The sequence below is a fragment of the Hermetia illucens genome, chromosome 1 (assembly GCF_905115235.1).
Source record: "Hermetia illucens chromosome 1, iHerIll2.2.curated.20191125, whole genome shotgun sequence".
Classification (NCBI taxonomy): Eukaryota; Metazoa; Arthropoda; class Insecta; order Diptera; family Stratiomyidae; genus Hermetia; species Hermetia illucens.
The window spans coordinates 110,104,631-110,124,460 of record NC_051849.1 but is presented as its reverse complement, the minus strand read 5'-3'; the positions used below and the strand labels follow the sequence as shown (position 1 = coordinate 110,124,460).

Sequence of the window (19,830 nt, the reverse complement as noted above, 5' to 3'; positions counted from 1 at the left end):
GCTCTGTTGCCAATAGGTCAAATATCGGAAGAGGCAGCAGAAGCGAAAAACAAATACATTCGACTATATCTGCAAAATTTTGGACATATTAAACAGGTGAAATGCAATCTATATAAATTAGTCAATTTACATTTAATTAAGATTACTAAATTCGAAATGGTTCCTTAATGCTCAGACAAGAGAAAATGGAATTTATTGCAATTAAATGTCTACCATCTTATCTTATTTACAGGTTGCTTTTGAAATATGATCCAGTAATGACTGATATGAGACCACACAGGAGGAAAACATCCGAACCTTTTGCGAGTGAAACTTTTTCCATGCTCGAATCTAGTGGCCATGACTTACCTGACATCCTATCTGATGACGATTTTTAGGTTCTGAGAACTAAATATGTGGTTGGTATTGAACTCACATATGAACGACAACCATACTTCAGCCACTTGAAACAAGTCAGAATCTCTCTAATGTGTAGGTAGGCTTAGCAGTTAGATAGAATCGAAATACAAATAAACAAAAAAAAATAGCTTAAAATCACTTTTGGCAACATAATAAAAGCTAATTAACAGCAAAAAGAGTTTTGGCCGCCTAGATTGATCAAATACCCCTATATGCGTCGTATATTCGTATGGAGAGCATGACGCGCATGTAAAGCCCGCCATCCCTGTTGAGTTCCACCTCTCAATTAGTTCAAAGCAAAAGTCATGTAATGCTGATGTGCACTGTAAATGTGCCAATGTCATTTCTTCGTGGAAGTGGAAAATGTATATATGTATATATATAAAATAACCGCAGAAATTAATTAACTGGTCTAGTCCAAGCACAAAATGTTCGACAATAATATGTTGTACAAGCAGTACTTTTTGATTTATTCCTGATCATCTCAGTTTTTAATCGAAAAAATGCATACTTTTAAATATTTCATTCGTAAATAATTCGTTTTTCTAGGTGCAACAGAAACCAGTATATCGCTCGCCAAATGAAAACTCGATGTGAAATAAAGGAAAAACAGTAACTTTTTCGTGAAAATTGAAAATAATCCTAATCCCTTCATAATTTTGTTAATTTAATTAAAAAAAAAGTTGAATGAAAATTGGTTTGTCTTTCATTTTTGCAATATGTAAATTTATTGAAATATGACCCTCAAAAGATCGCATTTGGGGGTACAAATCATAGGCAGTACCCACACTAAAATGCCCCGACTTTCGAATGTGTTGCAGAAGCTTATCTGTACACATCAGAGACGCTAAACAAGGACAAGGTATAATCTTCGTCAAATCGTATTGGTCAGAGAGAGATCGGTGAGCTTTTGCTATTCTGGTACTACTGCCGTGCTCAGCAATATATCAAAAAGTAGTTTCACGTATTCACTTATCCATAGGCAAAAACTGGTCGATCTCACCAATACATTGGGAAGTCCGGGCGGTATGTCAAACACAGTTGATTGGTTTTTCGTTATATCTTCCTCATGCTCAAGGGCAAAACAATTTGAAATCGTGCGTACCCGTTCTGATTTCATGTTTTGGGGGACAAAGGGGAGTGTGGTAGCTGTCTAGTATCCACCTGTGGCCTAGATTGAGCAAAAGGGAAATTTTCGCAAATCGGAAGGTTTACCCTATTGTGTAGGCATTGCAGACGCGTTTTCCCAAAACAACATTTTCGAACATCGCACTGTAAATTTAAATGTTAACCATATATGCCATACATGTGGTTATCCTCCCTACTACAATAAAGTTATAATATAAATGTTTACAACTTCCGCAACGTGAGCCCAGCGCTCTATCCACTTGAGCCACCTGGACACACAACGAACAAGTGAATTACCTTCGGTTTTGATAATTTTATAATTAATGAGTGAGTTTAAAATGAATAAAATTTTTTTTATTATATTTAAGAGTGTAATTAATGTAACCCACAAGGGATTGATAAGATTGACTAGGCTAAAAGCAGCAGGATCACTCTCGAGACCATTCAACATCAACAATGCCCTAAGACAAGGGGATGCCCTATCATGCGTGCTCTTTAACCTGGCCATGGAGAAAGTGATTCGCGATGCCGACGTAAATGCAAGAGGGCTGATCCCCTTCAAGTCCACCCAACCACTGGGCTACGATGACGATATTAACATCATCCTAAGAACAACCCGAGATGTACAGTCTACCTTCATCCAGATTGAGCAGGCGGCGCGAGATCTTGTGCTGCACATTAAGAAAGGCAAAACGTAGTACATGGGGGCAACGACAGCGCCAAAACCAAACAAGTCGGGAAACCGGAAGCTTGACGCTTCAGGTATAAAAGGTTTTGTACTTTCCTATGTGAAGAGCATAACGTAGTTCTCCATTGGCTTATAACATTGACCCGAGATATTGAAATCGCTCAGTTCTGGGCAGGTTATTGCCGTTGCCAGGACTGAGCGATTTAAATATCTCGAAGGGCAGGTTACTGCCATTGCCAGAGCTCAGCGATTTAAATATCTCGAGTCAATGCTATCAGCCAATGGAGAACTGCGTTATGAAATTGTTTCACGCATTAATGCAACCTGGATAAATTGGCATTCCCCAACTGGTGTTCTTTGTGATCGACGTATCAGCGCACGTCCCAAATCTAAAATTTACTGAAATGTCGTCCGTCTGCGGCTCTCTATAGTTCTGAGTGTTGGGCGACTATAAAGTACAATGAACGGCGTCTTGCGATAATGGGGACGAAGATGTTGCATTGCACTGGTGGCGTGACACGTTTTGATTACGTCTGAAATGAGAATATCCGCGATCGATATGGGTTTGCACCGATCGTGGAAAAACTGCAAGATAGGCGTTTTCGATGGTGTGGTCACGTAATTCACTCTAACAAGAATTCAACAACCAGTATTGGTCAGAACATCGAAAGCAATGGTACCCAACCAAAAAACCCGCCAAAACATAGGTGGATTGATACGATGGGTAGGCATTTAAAGGTCTCGAGATTACATCCTGATGAGGCATTTGATAAAATAAAATGACGAAACCGATCACCACGAGCCGACCCCGCTTGTGAACTGAAGGCTGAAGAAAAAGAAAAAGATGTGAGGGGCGACGAGTGCACGACAGCTCCGTGTAATATAGCTAAAAATTCCATTGCCCTCTATTTTCTAGAAAGCGATTTAAATAAATCATTTGATGGAAAGCCCTGTGTTGATAATGGTCCACCTCATACGCTTCACACTCTGAGTTTAATAAATATAAACAAGTCAGGAAACCGGAAGCTTGAAGCTTCAGGTACTAAAAGGTTTTGTGTTTCCCTATGTGAGGAGCATAACGTAGTTCTCCATTGGCTGATAGCATTGTCCCGAGATATTTAAATCGCTCAGTTCTGGGCAGGTTACTGCCATTGCCAGAACTCAGCGATTTAAATATCTCGGGTTAATGCTATCAGCCAATTGAGAACTGCGTAATGAAATTGCTTCACGCATTAACGTAACCTGAATGAAGTGGCCTTCCACAACTCTATAGTTCTGAGTGTTAGCCGACTATAAAAGACAATGAACAGCGTCTTGCGGTAATGGGGACGAAGATATTGCATTGCACTGGTGGCGTGACACGTTTTGATTACGTCTAAAGTGAAATATCCCCCATCGATATGGGTTTGCATCGATTGTGGAAACACTACAAGAGAGGCGTTTTCGACGATGTAGCCACGTAATTCACGCTAACGAGAATTCAACAACTAGTAGTGGTCAGAACATCGAAAGCAATGGGAAGCAACCAAAAAGCCGGCCAAAACAATGGTGGCTTGATACGCTGGATGGGGATTTAAAGGTCTCGCGATTACATCCTGATCAGGCATTTGATAAAGTAAAATGACGAAAGACTGAAGAAAAAGAAAAAGATGTGAGGAGCGACGGTAGCTGAAAATTCCATTGCTCTCTATTTTCTACAAAGCGATCTAAATAAATCATCATCATAAATGCTAACAATTTAACTAACATCAAATATAAAACAAGTCGGGAAACCGGAAGCTGGACGCTTCAGGTACGAAAGGTTTTGTGTATTTCTTAGTACGTAGCACGTAATATATCCATATATTATGTGAGAGTATCCTCTTTCGGGTGATATTGACATTCATAGTCTTCAATTTTCAAAGAAGCAACAAATTTGAGGTATTATAACTTTGTTAGTAATAGTGCGATTTCCACCAAACTTGGTAAAATCATGCTCTATATTATAGCCTATATCACTGCAAAATTTCATGGTACTAGGATGAACTTAAGGGGAGTTTCTAACCAATTACAAAAAATTGTAGTAATATACTATTATTAACTTTATTTAAACAGATATCGGCATGGAAGGTATTTTGGAGCCCAGGCACAATATAGTGGCAGCCTCCTGATTTTTTCAGATTTTTCGGTTTAGTAGTTTCTGAGAATGGCCCCCTTAAAGAAGTGATCACTTTCAACCCCCCGCGCTCCCGACCCTTCCAACGAATGTAAAAACTAACATCGGCTTTGAAAAGTACTAATCAAGACCTTTAATTTGATACCCCACATGACTACATTTGATGAAAAAAAATTTTACACCCCCCTTTTGCATGTATGGGGACCCCCCCTTAAATTCGACGTAAAAGGATGTATGCGTGAGCGTTCACAGTTCCCACCTTTCTACCAAATTTGGTGTCAATCGCTATAACCGTCTCCGAGAAAAATGCGTGTGACGGACAGACAGACAGACAGACAGACAGACAGACAGACGGACAGACAGACAGACAGACAGACAGTAAACCGATTTTAATAAGGTTTTGTGTTTACACAAAACCTTAAAAAGGCTAGGGAGAATTAGATTCTTCTTGAATGGAATTTTAATATGTCACTCGAATTCGAATTATTCTCATTAATTATTTATTATATGATATTTGTATGGCTTAAGATGCTGTTAATTAGCACGAAATTGATAAGTTTGAACTTCTATAACTTTGACAATAATAGTTGCAGATTTTCATGGAACTTAGCATGTGTATGCACGAGGCTGTCCTCTATGTCGGTGCAAAATTTAGTACACCTAGGATGAACTTAAGGGAGCTTTTTAGTCAATTTCTAAAAGTTGGTAATATACTATTAGTAAGTTTATTTGAGCAGATATCGGAATGGGACATATTTTGAGGCCTAGATTTCATCTAGGCCCTTAGACCTTGATTTTTTTCGGATTTTAAGGTTGGGCAGTTTCCGAAAATGAGTCCTGTCTCACTTCAAGTGCGTACATTTTGACTCCTTACTCACGCACTTTGCAATTTATGCCAAAACTAATGTCAGTTTCGGAAAGTACAAATCGAGGCCTTTCATTTGATATCCTACACAACTATGTATATCCGGTTGCATGTATGGGGAGCCCTCCTTTAAACTCCACCTAAATTTATGCCACTCGCTGTATGCGTGGGATTTCATAGCTCCCATCTGTCCACCAAATTTCGTTCGGAGCGGTTTAGCCGTTTTGGAGAAAAATGGGTGTGACAGACAGACAGACAGACAGACATTGAATCGATTTTAATAAGGTTTTGTTTTACACAAAACCTTAAAAAACGAACAACATCGAATCGCACTGGTCAAACGAAAACAATAAAGATAGTAGACTACAACTTTGAGACCGTTGAAAATTTCTCCTATCTAGGGTCGAAAATCACAACCGATGAAATCCGCGCACGGTTGTTGGCAGCCATAACGACGAAATCAATGAGCGATACCACGACCGTCTGGTTGTGGATAAAATCCGCCTCAACAGGCTGCGGTGTACGGGTCACTTAATCCAGTATGGATGTGGATGATCCAGCCCAGAAAGTCTATAAGAGCAATATCTATGATAGAAAAAGAAGACGAGGCAGGCAGTGCCTGAGTTGGAGCGATGGCGTAGGTCAGGACGCCATACAGCTTTTAGAGATATCGAATTGGTGAACCTCGGCGCAAAACCGGGGTGCCTGGAGTTCCTTATTAAGGCAGGTCTAGACCGAATACCGGTTGCTGCGTCGTTGATGATGATGAAAAGGAATTGAGTCATTATATTCAATACAATTCTCTAAAAAATATTCAATAAAAAGAAAACTTGTTTTTTACGCTAATCAGTGTAAAAACCCCAAGGGGTGTTTTCCTAAGTGGCCCTCGGTATTTCAACTTTTTTTTTAAATTTCTTATTGCAAGAAAAATGAATGTAATTTTTCCAATCTTATTATGCGGGATACCTGCGTGCTCTCTGCCGTCGCAAATATAATAGCTAAAATAATTCGGGAATGCATCAAAGAACATCTCGACAGCTTAAACAACTGACGACTCCGGTTTCTCCTACATTGATCAGGCCAACACCCTACGGATCATTTTGGAACAGTGCGCCGAGTTTAGACCTCCGCTGTACCTGCTCTTCATCGATTTCGAGGAAGGTTTCAACAGCGTGAACAGGGTGCTCTACGTAGAAGGGGCATTCCGGAGAAACTAATAGCTATTATCAAAGCGACGTATTATGGTGCAAAATGTCACGTGCTGTACCGCGGTAAAATCTCGGAAGATTTTGAGGTCCAAAGCAGAGTCCGTCAGGGTTGCGCTCTTCATGCTGCACTTTCCGGAAGACGTAAAGGAATTCAATGGACGATGATATCTTTCTTCAAACACCGAGTATTTGAATTTGGATTTGGAAGGAGAGGCAAATAGAGTTGAACAGAACACCAAGGAAATCAAGGTTCTCACTCTAACAGGTCAAAGCACCCTCTCTAGGAAGCGTGGTTTCTGCCGAAGACGGCACCGAACTGGATGTTGCCCGACGCATTAACAGCGCTGGTTCTCTTATCGTCGGCGCACAGGCCTGCAACTCGTAAGCGCTGCGTTCGGAAGATGGAAGTTGCATTCAATAGGCCACACTTTAAAGAGGGGCGAAAATAACATTGCCAACTATGCCGTCCACTCTCCTAAGATGGCCGATGAGAGAGTTATCCCAAGGACACTTGGCGCAGAACAGTAAAGGAGAAATGCGAACATCTCGGGGAGTCAACTATGCTGAAGGGCATTTAACGTAACTGCGAACGATGGCGCATAGGTTTGGCTGACGCACACTCAGAGAACGAGACCTGTGTCACCTTTTGAGGCACACATTTTGACTCCTTTTTATCCAGTATTAAAATTAGGAGTTTGGAAAAGTATCATCAAATTTTGTGACAATAGGTTCAGTCGTTTCAAAGCAAAACGTGTTTGACAGCCAAACAGGCAGACGGACACACGCTGAATCGATTTTAATAACGGTTTGTTGTGAAATCTACAATTTAGACTTATAGGATGAAATTAAGGGGGAAAACCACATCAGGAGATTTTCAGAATCGACTTTTCTTGTCGTAAAGGTCGTTAGCCTAGTTATCCTAGAAAGTGCTAAAGAAATTTCAAAGCAAAATCCATGGTCCTTTCGATTTTATAGGGTTAGAAGCGAGGGATTTCTGGGGTACAAGTTCAGGCTCGAACGACCACGAGTTATTCGCTTTATGTGCTCACGAACTCTGGTAGGATTATGTAAATAGAGTATTTATAAATATTTGGTGTCAGTCCCTTTTACGAGTGCATTTTTGTGGTTTTGTGTAAAAGAAAACCTTATTAAAATCGATTCGCTGTTTGTCTGGCTGTCTGTCACACCCAATTTATTCAGAAACGGCTGGACCGATTGCCACGAAATTTAGTAAAGACATGTGGTCTTTAAATCCCTTTACATACAGCAAGTGGCGCCATTTTCTGTTCAGTTTGAAAGGGGGCTCCCCATACATGCAAAAGGAGGGTGTATATTTTTTTCCACCAAATATATACATGTGGGGTATCAAATGAAAGGTCTCGGTTAGCGCTTTCCGAAGTTCTAACATTTCTTGGAAAGGTGGGGAGTGCGGGAGTCGAAAATGATCATTTCTTTCGCGGACCACAAATATGGGAGAAAATTTCTTTCCAACTGATGCAGTTCGACATCAACTGGATGAGGACTTAGGGCTCTTTCAATCCTCTAAAAAAATAATGAGTATAATATTTATGCCTTCAAGATATCTGAAAGTTTGGAAATACATATATGAAGTACTATTTTGAATTTTTTGCTATCTGCGAAAAGAAAAACAGGCATAGGAGGTTCCTGATATAAGATAATCACAAAGGCCTTTATACCCGAGGCGTATTCTGACTTGCTTTAAGGTTTTATGTGAACCAAAATCTTATTAGAATCGGTTTATTGTCTAACTGTCTATGACCGCATCCACCAAAGCGCCTATACCGATTCAAACGAAATTTGGTGAACATATGGGAACTACTGAATTCCAGAAATTTGCCTGAAGTTTAAATTCGACGTAGAATGATGTAACTCACTGCATGCGTGAGCATTCACAATTGCCACCTTTCCCCAAATTTGGTATCAATCGCTTTGACCGTTTCCGAGAAAATGCGTGTAACAGACAGGCAGACAGACAATAAACCGATTTTAATAAACTTTGAGCCCTTGTTTCCGCTACTATATATAACTGTAAAAGTGGAATACCGCTGATACTAACCCAGAGATACAACCATCTGAATGGAACACTGCCCGCAAAGAAATTTTGTGGCTGTCAGTTTCGATCGCAGGGTGGAGGTGATCTCATCAAACGCTGAATCGCGCCTGCACCCTGAAGAGTAGTGTGACCAAAATCGGCTACGGGTGGCATTTTAGCCTATTTTTGTTTAATCCAACAACCCGACAATTGTGTGAATTATTGTTAGAAAGCGCCAAGTTTACACCTAGACTAGTTAATACAATAAATAGATCCCGAACCTGCCATATACTAAAGACCGGAAAAGAGCGAATTGCTACTCAAATTAACATCGCCCGCTATTAGTAAATAACGGAATCGGAACCATTAGAATACAATTAATTGACATGGAATACAAATCTATGACTTTGTTAGTGATAATTGCATTCCCTTCAAACTTTCCAGAATTTTGTCTTATATTATCACTTATACTCATGTCATACTTTTAGAATAAAACTTAAGAAGCATCCTCGGGTAAATTTCTCAAATATAGTTATCATCATCATCAACGGCAGAATAACCGGTATCCGGTCTAGGCCTGCCTTAATAAGGAACTCCAGACATCCAGGTTTTCCGCCGAGGTGCACCAATTCGATATCCATATCCACCACTTCATCTCAGGCAGGGTCTGCCTCGTCTTCTTTTTCTACCATAAATATTGCCCTTATACACTTTCCGGGCTGGATCATCCTCATCCATACGGATTAAGTGACCCGTACACCGCAGCCTGTTGAGGCGGCTTTTATCCACAACCAGACGGTTGTAATATCACTCATTGATTTCGTCATTCTGTAGGCTACGGAATTGTCCATCCTTATGTAGGGGGCCGAAAATTCTTCGGAGGATTCTTCTCTCGAACGCGGTTAAAAGTTCGCAATTTTTTGGACTGGCAAGATTAAAGTCTTGAACAGTAAGAGCTTTGATTTGTGAGACGTTTCGGTCGAAACAATTTGTGTAAGCTGAAAAAGGCTCTGTTAGCAGCCAACAACCGTGCGCGGATTTCATCTCAAAATTGTATCTCCTATTTTTATTGTTTCCGTTTAGCCAGTGCGGGTTGATGTTGTTGGTTGGGTGGTTTTTGGTGCTGACGATGCTACCATATACTTTGTCCTGCCTTCATTAATGTGTAACCCGAGATCTGGATCAAGGTAGACTGTACATCTCGGGTTGTTCTTCCCATAATGTTAATATCGTCACGTAACTGGTAGACTTGAAGAGGATGGCTCTTGAATTTACGTCTGCATCGCGAATCATTTTCTTCAGGGGCAGGTTAAAGAGGACGCATGATAGGGCATTCCCTTGTCTTAGACCGTTGTTGGTTTTGAATGGTCTTCAAAGTGATCCTGCTGCTTTTATCTGGCCTCGCACACTGTTTGAAGTCAACTTAGTCGTCTTATTAATTTCGTCGGGATACTGAATTCTCTCATGGCCGTGTACAGTTTTATACTGGCTATGCCACCAAAAGCGGCTTTAAAGTGAATAAAAAGATGGTGCAATTGATATCCACATTCCAACAGTTTTTCCATCGCTTGCCGCAGAGAAAAAATCTGATCTGTGCTGATTTACCTGGAGTGAGCCTCTTTGGTATACGCCAATAATATTGTGGGCGTATGGGACTATCCGACCTAGCAAGATAGCGGAGAATATCTTATAGATGGTGCTCAGCAACATGATACCTCTATAATTGCTCCACTGCGTGATATCGCCCTTTTTATGCATGGGACAGGTAATGCCTCTTTGCCAGTCATCAGGCATTGATCCGCTATCTCACATCTCAAGCATAAGTTGATGAACCACTCGGTCTAGTTGGTCGCTTCTATATTTAACCAATTTGGCTATAATTCCATCGACTCCAGGCGACTTATGGTTTTTAAGCCGGTAGATTGCGCGAAGTGTTTCTTCTATGATTGGTGGTGGCAGCATTTGTTCGTCATCATCTGTTGGCGGGGTCTCCAACCCGCCGATATTTTGGTTATTGAGCAGTTCATCTCAACTCATCGCTCCAATATTCCCATTCTGTCGGAAATCAGATTTCCCTCTTTATACCGGCAGGATTAGCATTGAGGCCTATAAGGCTTCACAGCTATGTTACTAATAGCTTCAGTATTCCCTTTCACCTGATTGTCAGAGCAGATTGTAGGTGATGTTGTAATTCGAGCCCGGAGCACTATGCCAACGAGAGTGGTGGAGAACGACCAGTGCAGAATGTGTGGCTCGGCGCTGGAGACGTTGGACCATCTCATTTCTGGCTGTACTATTATGGCACCGGTGCAATACATCACCAGGCATAATGCTCTATGTAAGGTTCTCCATCAAAACCTTGCATACAAGCATGGGCTGATCACGGAGACATGTCCGATTTACCGATATGAGCTGCAAGCAGTACTTGATAGTTCTGCTTACAGCATGTATTGGGACCGGCGAGTTCTGACTGATCGCCACACTCTACATAACAAGCCTGACGTACTGTTAGTTGACAAGACCGCTCCGCGTATATTATTGATGTTGCTATCCATAATAGCAACATTGAACGGAAATACGTGGAGAAGAAGGTGAACTATGAGCCATTGGCTCGGGAAATCAAAGAAATTTGGCGTCTCGAGCGGGTGGTTGTAGTTCCCATAATATTGTCAGCTACAGCTATTGTACCTAAATCCCTCACGACTTCCCTTGATGTCCTGGGACTTTCGCACAGTGTAGTTCAAACCATGCAGAAGTACACCATTCTGCATACGTGCTCGATGTTGCGGGGAGTACTCGACGGATTCTCCCACTGACCTACCACCGGCCACCACAACCAGTGCCCCTTTAGTTTTTGCTTGGCACTTGGTGCCAAGGTAGGTAAAATCCTTCATCTGCCGAAATTGTGATAACTCGGAAATAAAAATTAAGTGAAAGAAGAAGGAAAATTCCAGCTAGAAAGAACAAAAATAAATGCCTTAAAAATTTAATCAAAATTATGCAATGTACAGAAGTGTCAAAAATAAAAATTACAAAAAGTAAAATAGAATTTTCTAAAAATGCCTTCACTTCTAATTTAATTCCACTCTGCTTGTTTGCAAAAGAAACGAGCGACAAAAGGCGCTGACTTACATTCGTAGCCATTCGCACTTAACCCTGGTGCTCAGAGCATGGTCTATGGAGCACCAGAAATTTTGTACAAGAAAGTTTCCTCTTAAGGTTTTGTGCGAAACCAAAAATCGATTTGAAGTCGGTCTGTTTGTCTGTCTGCTCATCCATCTGTCAACGAGATTCACTCCGAAGCGGCTGGAGAAATAATCACTATAATGGCGAGAATATGCAGTCTGTGAACCACTGCACGCGCTATTCGCGCTATTTTGTATTGGGTTTAAGGGATTTGCGAAAAGGCTGAGCAACATTTTTTTACAGAATATGGTCATGTAGGGTATCAAACACAACGGCTCAATTAGTACTTTTGAAAAATGATCCTCTTTCTTATATTGGATGAGAGGTGTGATGACTGAAAATGTGTGCTCCGAAAACTGAAACAGGTCCCGTTCGCGAAACTTATCCAACTTCAAAATACACTAAATATACATAATAAATATAAAATAATAATAACATTTAACTATATTTATGGCGGTCAAAGGATAGCATAGGTCCCAGGGCGAAACGTGGATTGGTACCTACTATGGAGTATAAAACCTGGAAAGCGCCTGCTGAACCTAAATTACGAAGCCACAGAAGGAGCCTTAGACAGGATGGGATTTAAAAGGACGAACCCGGCAACGACAACGGAATAACGATTTTCTCATGGAGAGACGGAATGCTGCTCAGCAGCTATCCGATACCCTGTCCCAATTTAAGGCTGAGCCCGTATTCAGGCGATACGTCGGCTCCCATAGCTTACATAGGGATACCAATGATAATGGACTGCAGATTATTCAGTTAGCAGTATCGCCCGAAATGGTTGTTGGAATTACCTGGTTTGCACGAAAAGCCAGACGGGACCACTTTCAACCAAATTGACCACGTGCTGATTGAACGCCACCACCTCTCAGCCTTAATGAATGTCAGGACAAAAAAGGGACCAATATAGACTCGGATCAATAGATATAGATAGCTCGGGTGGCGACCACGCCATCCTGAATGGCACACATGAACCCCTCCGTCTCAGCAAAGAGCTCCCCAGCACACAGCCATCTGTTTGGCAAATGCAAATCGACAAATGGCTGCCAAAGACAATTCACATGTTTACCCTGCATTGCCTTCGACTTCCATTCATCGATCCGCTCTTGGTCCGACTTCACCCCACTCAGAGGATTGAAGGATCGATCCTTCAAGTTAAGTGGAGTCAGTCCACAGTCTGCCCTACAGACAGCCGCATGCAAGGAACTCGCCTGCTCTTTGCTGTAAAAATAAGCGCGCAGCGAGTCGACTTGGCGATGATGTTGTGCCGCCACGTCAACCACGCCTCTACCTCCGATGTCACGAGGCAGGTTCATCCGCTCCACGGCAGGTGTATTGGCATGGCGGGTGCCTTCGGCGGTGATCCACTCAGCATGCTCAGCATGCTGGGCAGGTAACCCTCAAAGTCCACCCCAATACTCTTTCGCTTCCGTCACCGAGAACTGTTTTGTCTGGGCGCTCTGTTGGGATTCGTTGAGAGATCTGAAAAAGCTCCGCTGGTTCCTAGCGTATGTTGCATTCTGGACACGTCTGGAATAACTTTCGCCATACCGTCGTAACCGACTGCATATGACAGAAAGTTTCTGTTTTAGTGTGTCCAGAATTTCAACAACGGGTGTCTCACAGGGGATGGCATAGTTCCGGTAAACCCTCTGCACTTTGTTTCTTACCCGTCGGCTGGCATTGCCAATGCTGATCTGAATCAGTCTAGCAGTGTCCTGCCTTAGTGAGTCCCGCCGACGTTCCAGACGAATTTTCCATGGTGGATCCCTTTTGTCACTCAAACCAATAACACGAAAGCGAATCTTCTGACCGTGCAATCTAATAGCCGCAACTGCACCACAATACACAAGTGATTGTAGTTGCAGCAGCGACATATCAGCACACAGTCGAGATGCAATCTCATCATTGATTTGAGATAGAATTCCCGGAGTTGCTGGAGATGCGTAGAGCCTGGGAATACCTGGTCTATGCAAAGGATCCATATCCGAGAATTCCATACACGCTCTTTGGAATTCGTCCCGAACCTCAGCGGAAACCTCAGCTGGACGGTGGAGAAGAGTGCTTCGGCGAGTACTGAACCTGTTGCCTGCAGTGCGGCGTGGTGTTGTTGATGCCGCCGACTCTGCCCCCATCGACTCTCGGTCACCAATTTCCCCGATGACTTCAAGTCGAACACGTTCCGTGATGGTGGCCGGGATAGTGTCGCTACGAGTAATAAAGCGGTACTGGTCTGCGACTCATTACACAGTCACGTGCGCGAATTGCGGGAAACGCTCGACGAATCTCTGGTGCAACAAGGGGCGGTAAGATGTTGTACCCGCCTCCGCCGTTATTTCGTAGTAGGAGCGAGATTATTACCCTGATTTGACTCAGGTGCTCATTCACAGCTGAGTCGACTGATATCCGACATCCAGTCACGATAACAAATCCCTTTGCCACCAGTGAGATTCCCTAATTCCTAATTCCCTATTTCTTTGATTTGTTGATTTAGATAAAGAAATGTGTGTTATCATTATCGACTTTCTTTTCAAATGAAACAGCCAAAAAGCTCACTATCAATAATATTACCTTAGCTCAGAAGCCAATGGTAAATTTTTAGCAATTTAAATATGATCATGTGATATGATGATAAGGAATAATCAAGTTAAATCAATCTGAAGTAATAGTAACATCTCAATTATTTGTTAAAAAACTTTCTATGTCTCATTTTTTGTGATTCGCGTGACCTCTTTTTATTTTAAAAATTTCTTTGGATCTTCGGCACTATTTATAGTTATGTTTTGAAGAAATGTGTAATTTTGTTGTTCGCAGACAACACATGCATCTTCATTATCGCGATGGTCATACGCATTTTTAAGGTTTTGTGTGAAACAAAACCTTATTAGAATCGATTCGATGTCTGTCTGTCCGTCTGTCTGTCTGTCTGTCTGTCCGTCCGTCTATTCGTCTGTCACAGCCGATTTATTCGGAAATGGCTGAACTGATTGTCACGAAAATTGGTAGGAGTATGTGATCTGCCGTTCCCTTTACATGCAACAACTGACGCCATTTTGTGTTAAGTTTAAGGGGATCTGAATGGAGGGTGTAAAATTTTTTTCACAGAATGTAGCCATGTGGGGTATGAAAGATAAATGAGAGGGCTGGATTAGTACTTTTCGAAACTAGTCTCATATTTGATATCAGGTGAAAAAAGGTGTAGCAGGTTTTGATCTTAGAACCTATCCAACCGAAAAATCTGAAAAAATCACAATGGTGTATCTAAGCAAATTTTAAGCCTCAAAATACATCCCGTTCCGATATCTGCATAAATGGAGTTAAAATGGTATATTACAATATTTTAGAGATTTAGCGGCACTTGCATAAAGGATAACATAAGGTTTGAAGGAAATCGAACTATTATTAACAAAGTTATAGAAGGTGAAACTTTTACATTTTCTGTGAAATTCGTGCATCCTAAAACGTGAATGACGTCATCATAACATATCAATTCGTCAATACCACTACAAAGTCGGCTCTTACGAATGAGGTGTCGCAAAGAAACATTCCATTTTAATTTTTTAATAATTTATATATCAATGTCAAATACATATGTATTTATATGTATATGTGAACGAAGCTTTGGGGTAGTGCCTAATTTAGATAGATACATTTTTATATTGAACAAGCGGTATTCAATATACGTACTTTATATGTACATATGTATACTTTTATAGACGAAATAAATCGAAAATAGATGTACGATTAATTTATATACATGCATGTAGAATACAGTATTCGGTAATAGGCAATGTTTGTTTGTTTATGGCGAGCAAAATATTTACGTCTGTAATATGTACGTATATCTTGTAGTTTGAAAAATGTATAATGAAATATTTTGGATTTTTAGCCATATACGAATGGAAAAATTTGGGAAGAAAGTTTCTTACATATGGTGAACACAAAACCTTTATATCCGAAGCTTTCGGTATACCGACTTCATATCTAATATTAGTTTTGACGTGAACTGCAAACTGCGCGAGTGAGGAGTCAAAATGTACGCACTTAAAGTTAGACAGGACTCATTTTCGGAAACTAACCAACCCAAAAATCTGAAAAAAATCAGAGTGGTGCGCTTAGATGAAATCTAGAACTCAAAATATGTCCCATTCCGATATCTGCTCAAATAAAGTTACTAACCCCTCTTAAATTCATCCTAGGAGAAATAATATTTCGTATACAAATGCCAAATTTCATGGAAATCTGGGCATTAACCCCAAAGTTATAGCAGTTCAAACTTAGCAATTTCGTACGAATTAACGGCATCCCAAGCCATACAAACAAGATGCTCAAGTTATAATTAACGAGAATAATTGACATTTCAGTGAAAAATTAAAATTCCGTCCGTGAAGAATCTACTTCTCCTCAGCCCTTTCTAAGGTTTTAATGAAAGCAAAACCTTATTAAAATCGGTTTACTGTTTGTCCGTCACACGCATTTTTCTCGGAGACTGTAGCAGCGATTGACACCAAATTTAGTGGACAGGTGGGAACTGTGAACGCTCATACATATAGTGAGTTACATCCTTTTATGTCGAATTGAAGGGGAGGTCCCCATACCTGCAAAAGGGGGGTGTAAATTTTTTTTCACCAAATATAGTCATATGGGGTATCAAATAGAAGATCTCGGTTAGTAATTTCCGAAGCTGGTCTTAGTTTTGACATTTGTTAGAAAGGCAACAGTGCAGGGGATCGAAAGTGATCATTAATTTAACAGGGTCATTCTCAGAAACTACTAAATCGAAAAATCTGAAAAAATCAAGAGGCTGCCACTATATGGTACCTAGACTCCGAAATACCTTCCATACCGATATCCCTTCAAATAAAGTTAATAACAGTATATTACTATAATTTTCAGTAATTGTCTGCAAAACCTCCCTTAAGTTCATCGTAGCACGTACTACGGGACAAATTCACACGCAAATGTCTTTATAAAGGAAATGCACAAAACTTTTCATACCTGACCCGACCCGACTTGTTTATATCTGATGTAGGTTAAATTCTTGGCATTTGCTAATAATATTAAACTCAGAGTTTGAAGCGTATGAGGTTGACTATTATCAATACAGGGCTTCCCATCAAATGATTTATTTAAATGGATGAATGAATGAATAGAATCTTCAATTGTGTGACAGGGAGCTGTTATCACTCGTCGCTCCTCACATCTTCTTTGTCTTCAGCTTGTGTCCCGTGCACAAGCGCGGTCGGTTCGTCGTGATCGATTTCGCGAGGCTTTTAAATCCCCATCCAGCGTATTAAGCCACCGTTGTTTCAGCCTGCCTTTTAGTCGCTTTCCATCGACTTCGATGTTCAGACCAATATTGGCAAGTGAATTCTCGTTAGCGCAAATTACGAGACCGTACATCGAAAACGCCTCACTCGCAGTTTGTTCACGATCGGTGCAACCCCATATCGATCGCGGATATCCTCATTTCGTATGTGATCAAAACGTGTTAGTCTCCATTATCACAAGACGCCGTTTTATTTTCTTTTATAGTCGGCCAATACTCAGAGCTATAAAGAGAGGCAGACGAACGACATTACCGTAAATTTTAGATTTGAGACGTTAGTTGATACGTCGTTCATAAATAACACCAGTTGTGGAATGCTCTTCATCCAGGTTGCGTTAATGCGTGAAGCAATTTCATTCCGCAGCTCTCCACTGGCTGATAGCATTGACCCGAGATATTTAATCTCCTCAGTTCTGGGCAGATTACTGTCATTGACAGAGCTGAGCGATTTAAATATCTCGAGTCAATGCTCTCATCCAATGGAGAACTGCGTTATGCTCCTCACATAGGCAAACACAAAACCTTTTATACCTGAAGCTTCAAGCTTCCGGTTTCCCAACATGTTTTTGTTCACGAGTAACAGAACTTCATGATCGCAGTACCTTAGTCCAATACATTTTTTATGCATCATTTTGCAATGAATAAATCAACGCATAAGCATGTGCAATTCTTGTTAAGGTTTTGTGTGAAACAAACCCGTCTGTCTGTCTGTCACAACCGATTCATTCGGAAACGGCTGGAACGATTGTCACGAAAATTAGTGGAATTGAGTGTTTTTGCTCCCTTTACGTGCAGCAAGTGGCGCCATTTTGTGTTAAGTTTAAGGAAGGGCTCCCCATACATGTGAATAGAAAATGCAAAATTTTTTTTATTAAAATGTGGCCATGTGGGGTATCAAACGAAAGGGCTCAATTAGTACTTTTCTGGTCCCAAACTGGTTCCATATTTGATATCGGATGAAATATAGGGGAGCCAGGGCTCCAAATATGACCATCAAAAAGTGCAACAGGTCTCGTTCTCAGAACCTATCCAACTGAAAAATCTGAAAAAAAAATCACGGTAGTGGATCTCTACGGAATCTAGGCCTCAAAATACATCCGGTTCCAATATCTGCACAAATAAAGTTAATAATAGCATATTTTCACATTTTGGAAATTTACCTGGCAACCTCCCTCATGTCCATCCCAGAAGGCATGAGTATAATGGATAATATAATGCACAATTTGGTCAAGTTTGAAGAAAATCCAATTATTATTAACAGAGTTCTAGAAGGTGAAACTTTGCCATTTTTCGTGAATTTCGTGCATTCTACAACGTGTATAACGTCATCATGCCATATAAATTCGTCAATACCACAACGAAGTAAGTTCATATGAATTATTTTGTTTTAGGTTTTTAGTCATTTGTATATGAATATCAATTACGCCAAACAGACATGTCTATATGTAGGTACATAGTATATGCGTGCTAATCGAGCCAGTATTTAATATACCGTACTATATATGTACATATGTATGCTTTTGTGAACGTAGTAAATCGGAAATATAGGTACGATCAATTTATATACATATATATGTACAGTATTCGAAAATAGGCAGTTTGTTTGTTTAGGATGAGGATAATATCTATGGTTGTAATATGTACGTATGGCTTGAGTTTGGAAAAATATGAAGGATTATATTGAATTTGTAGCTATATACGGATAAAAAAATATGCGTTGAAGTTTCTTACATAAGATGAACACAAAACCTTTATACCGCTGAGCTTCCAGGCATTCCGAATTGTTTTGTTTTTGTTGACCGAGCAACATATCTTCATAATCGCAACATCTTGGGCCTATGTATTTTTTATGCATCATCATCAAATCATGCGAAATATTGCAATAAATCATAAGATAAGTATCTGTGGAATTTTGTTCACAGGCATTTAATTCCATAATGTTATGAAATTGTAGGAAGTTTGCATTTGGCAGATGTTGAGTAATTAATTTCCAAGAATATAAAAATATAAAAAAATTGGACTGGATACTTAAAGAATTAGGCATAAGCATATGCAATATTTTTATTGACGAGCAACATATCTTCATGATAGCAATATCTTGGGCCTATGTATTTTGTTTGTTCTCTCATTTTGCCAATCATGCGAAGTATTGCAATAAATCATAAGACAAATATCTTCGAAATCTTGTTCGTAGGCATATGATTGCATATGTTAGTATTATGAATTTCATTAGTTATGTATCTTCATGGTCGCGATATTATGTTTCCATGTAGCGAATACATGTATAAAAGGAATAATTGGGGGAAACTATCAGTAAATCAGTTTTGAAATAAAATTCGAGTCGAGCTCAAGTCGTTAGTATACTTTTCTTGATTTTATCAATAAAATATTTTACAATAGTTTATTATTTGTCGTTTCCTACAAATACCATCGAAATCCTTAATGTCAGCAAAACATTAACCCAGAACTATGTGTCAATCTCCAGTTTAGAAGTAGGTAAAAAATAACTCATCACCGAATTAAAGCTTGTTAAAACTAAATTTGGACAGCGTTTGACTATCTATTTTATCAATAAACATTTTGTTTTTTTACTCCCACGGTTCTCTGAAAGGATTCGTAACCAGAACTAGATCGACGAGCTAAATGCCATGAAGGAATGAGTGGATGTACAGAAACATAATTATTTAAAAATAAAATTTGTTCAAAATAATACTCATTCGAGTTATGCACTGTAATTTAACGTGATATTTTGAAAGTTGCGTCATATTGTGAAATAGTTTCAAAACGTAATCATTTTAGATGACATTCAAAGCGTT

General features: G+C 40.1%; 1 long non-coding RNA gene across 1 annotated transcript; it reads left to right on the top strand.

Annotated features, from left to right (window-relative positions):
- The first annotated feature begins 16 nt into the window (after nucleotides 1-16).
- LOC119646496 lies at nucleotides 17-1,086 on the top strand. Its single transcript, XR_005248746.1, has 3 exons — nucleotides 17-96; nucleotides 233-471; nucleotides 949-1,086. It is a non-coding gene; the product is annotated as an uncharacterized LOC119646496 (long non-coding RNA).
- The last annotated feature ends 18,744 nt before the right edge of the window (nucleotides 1,087-19,830 follow it).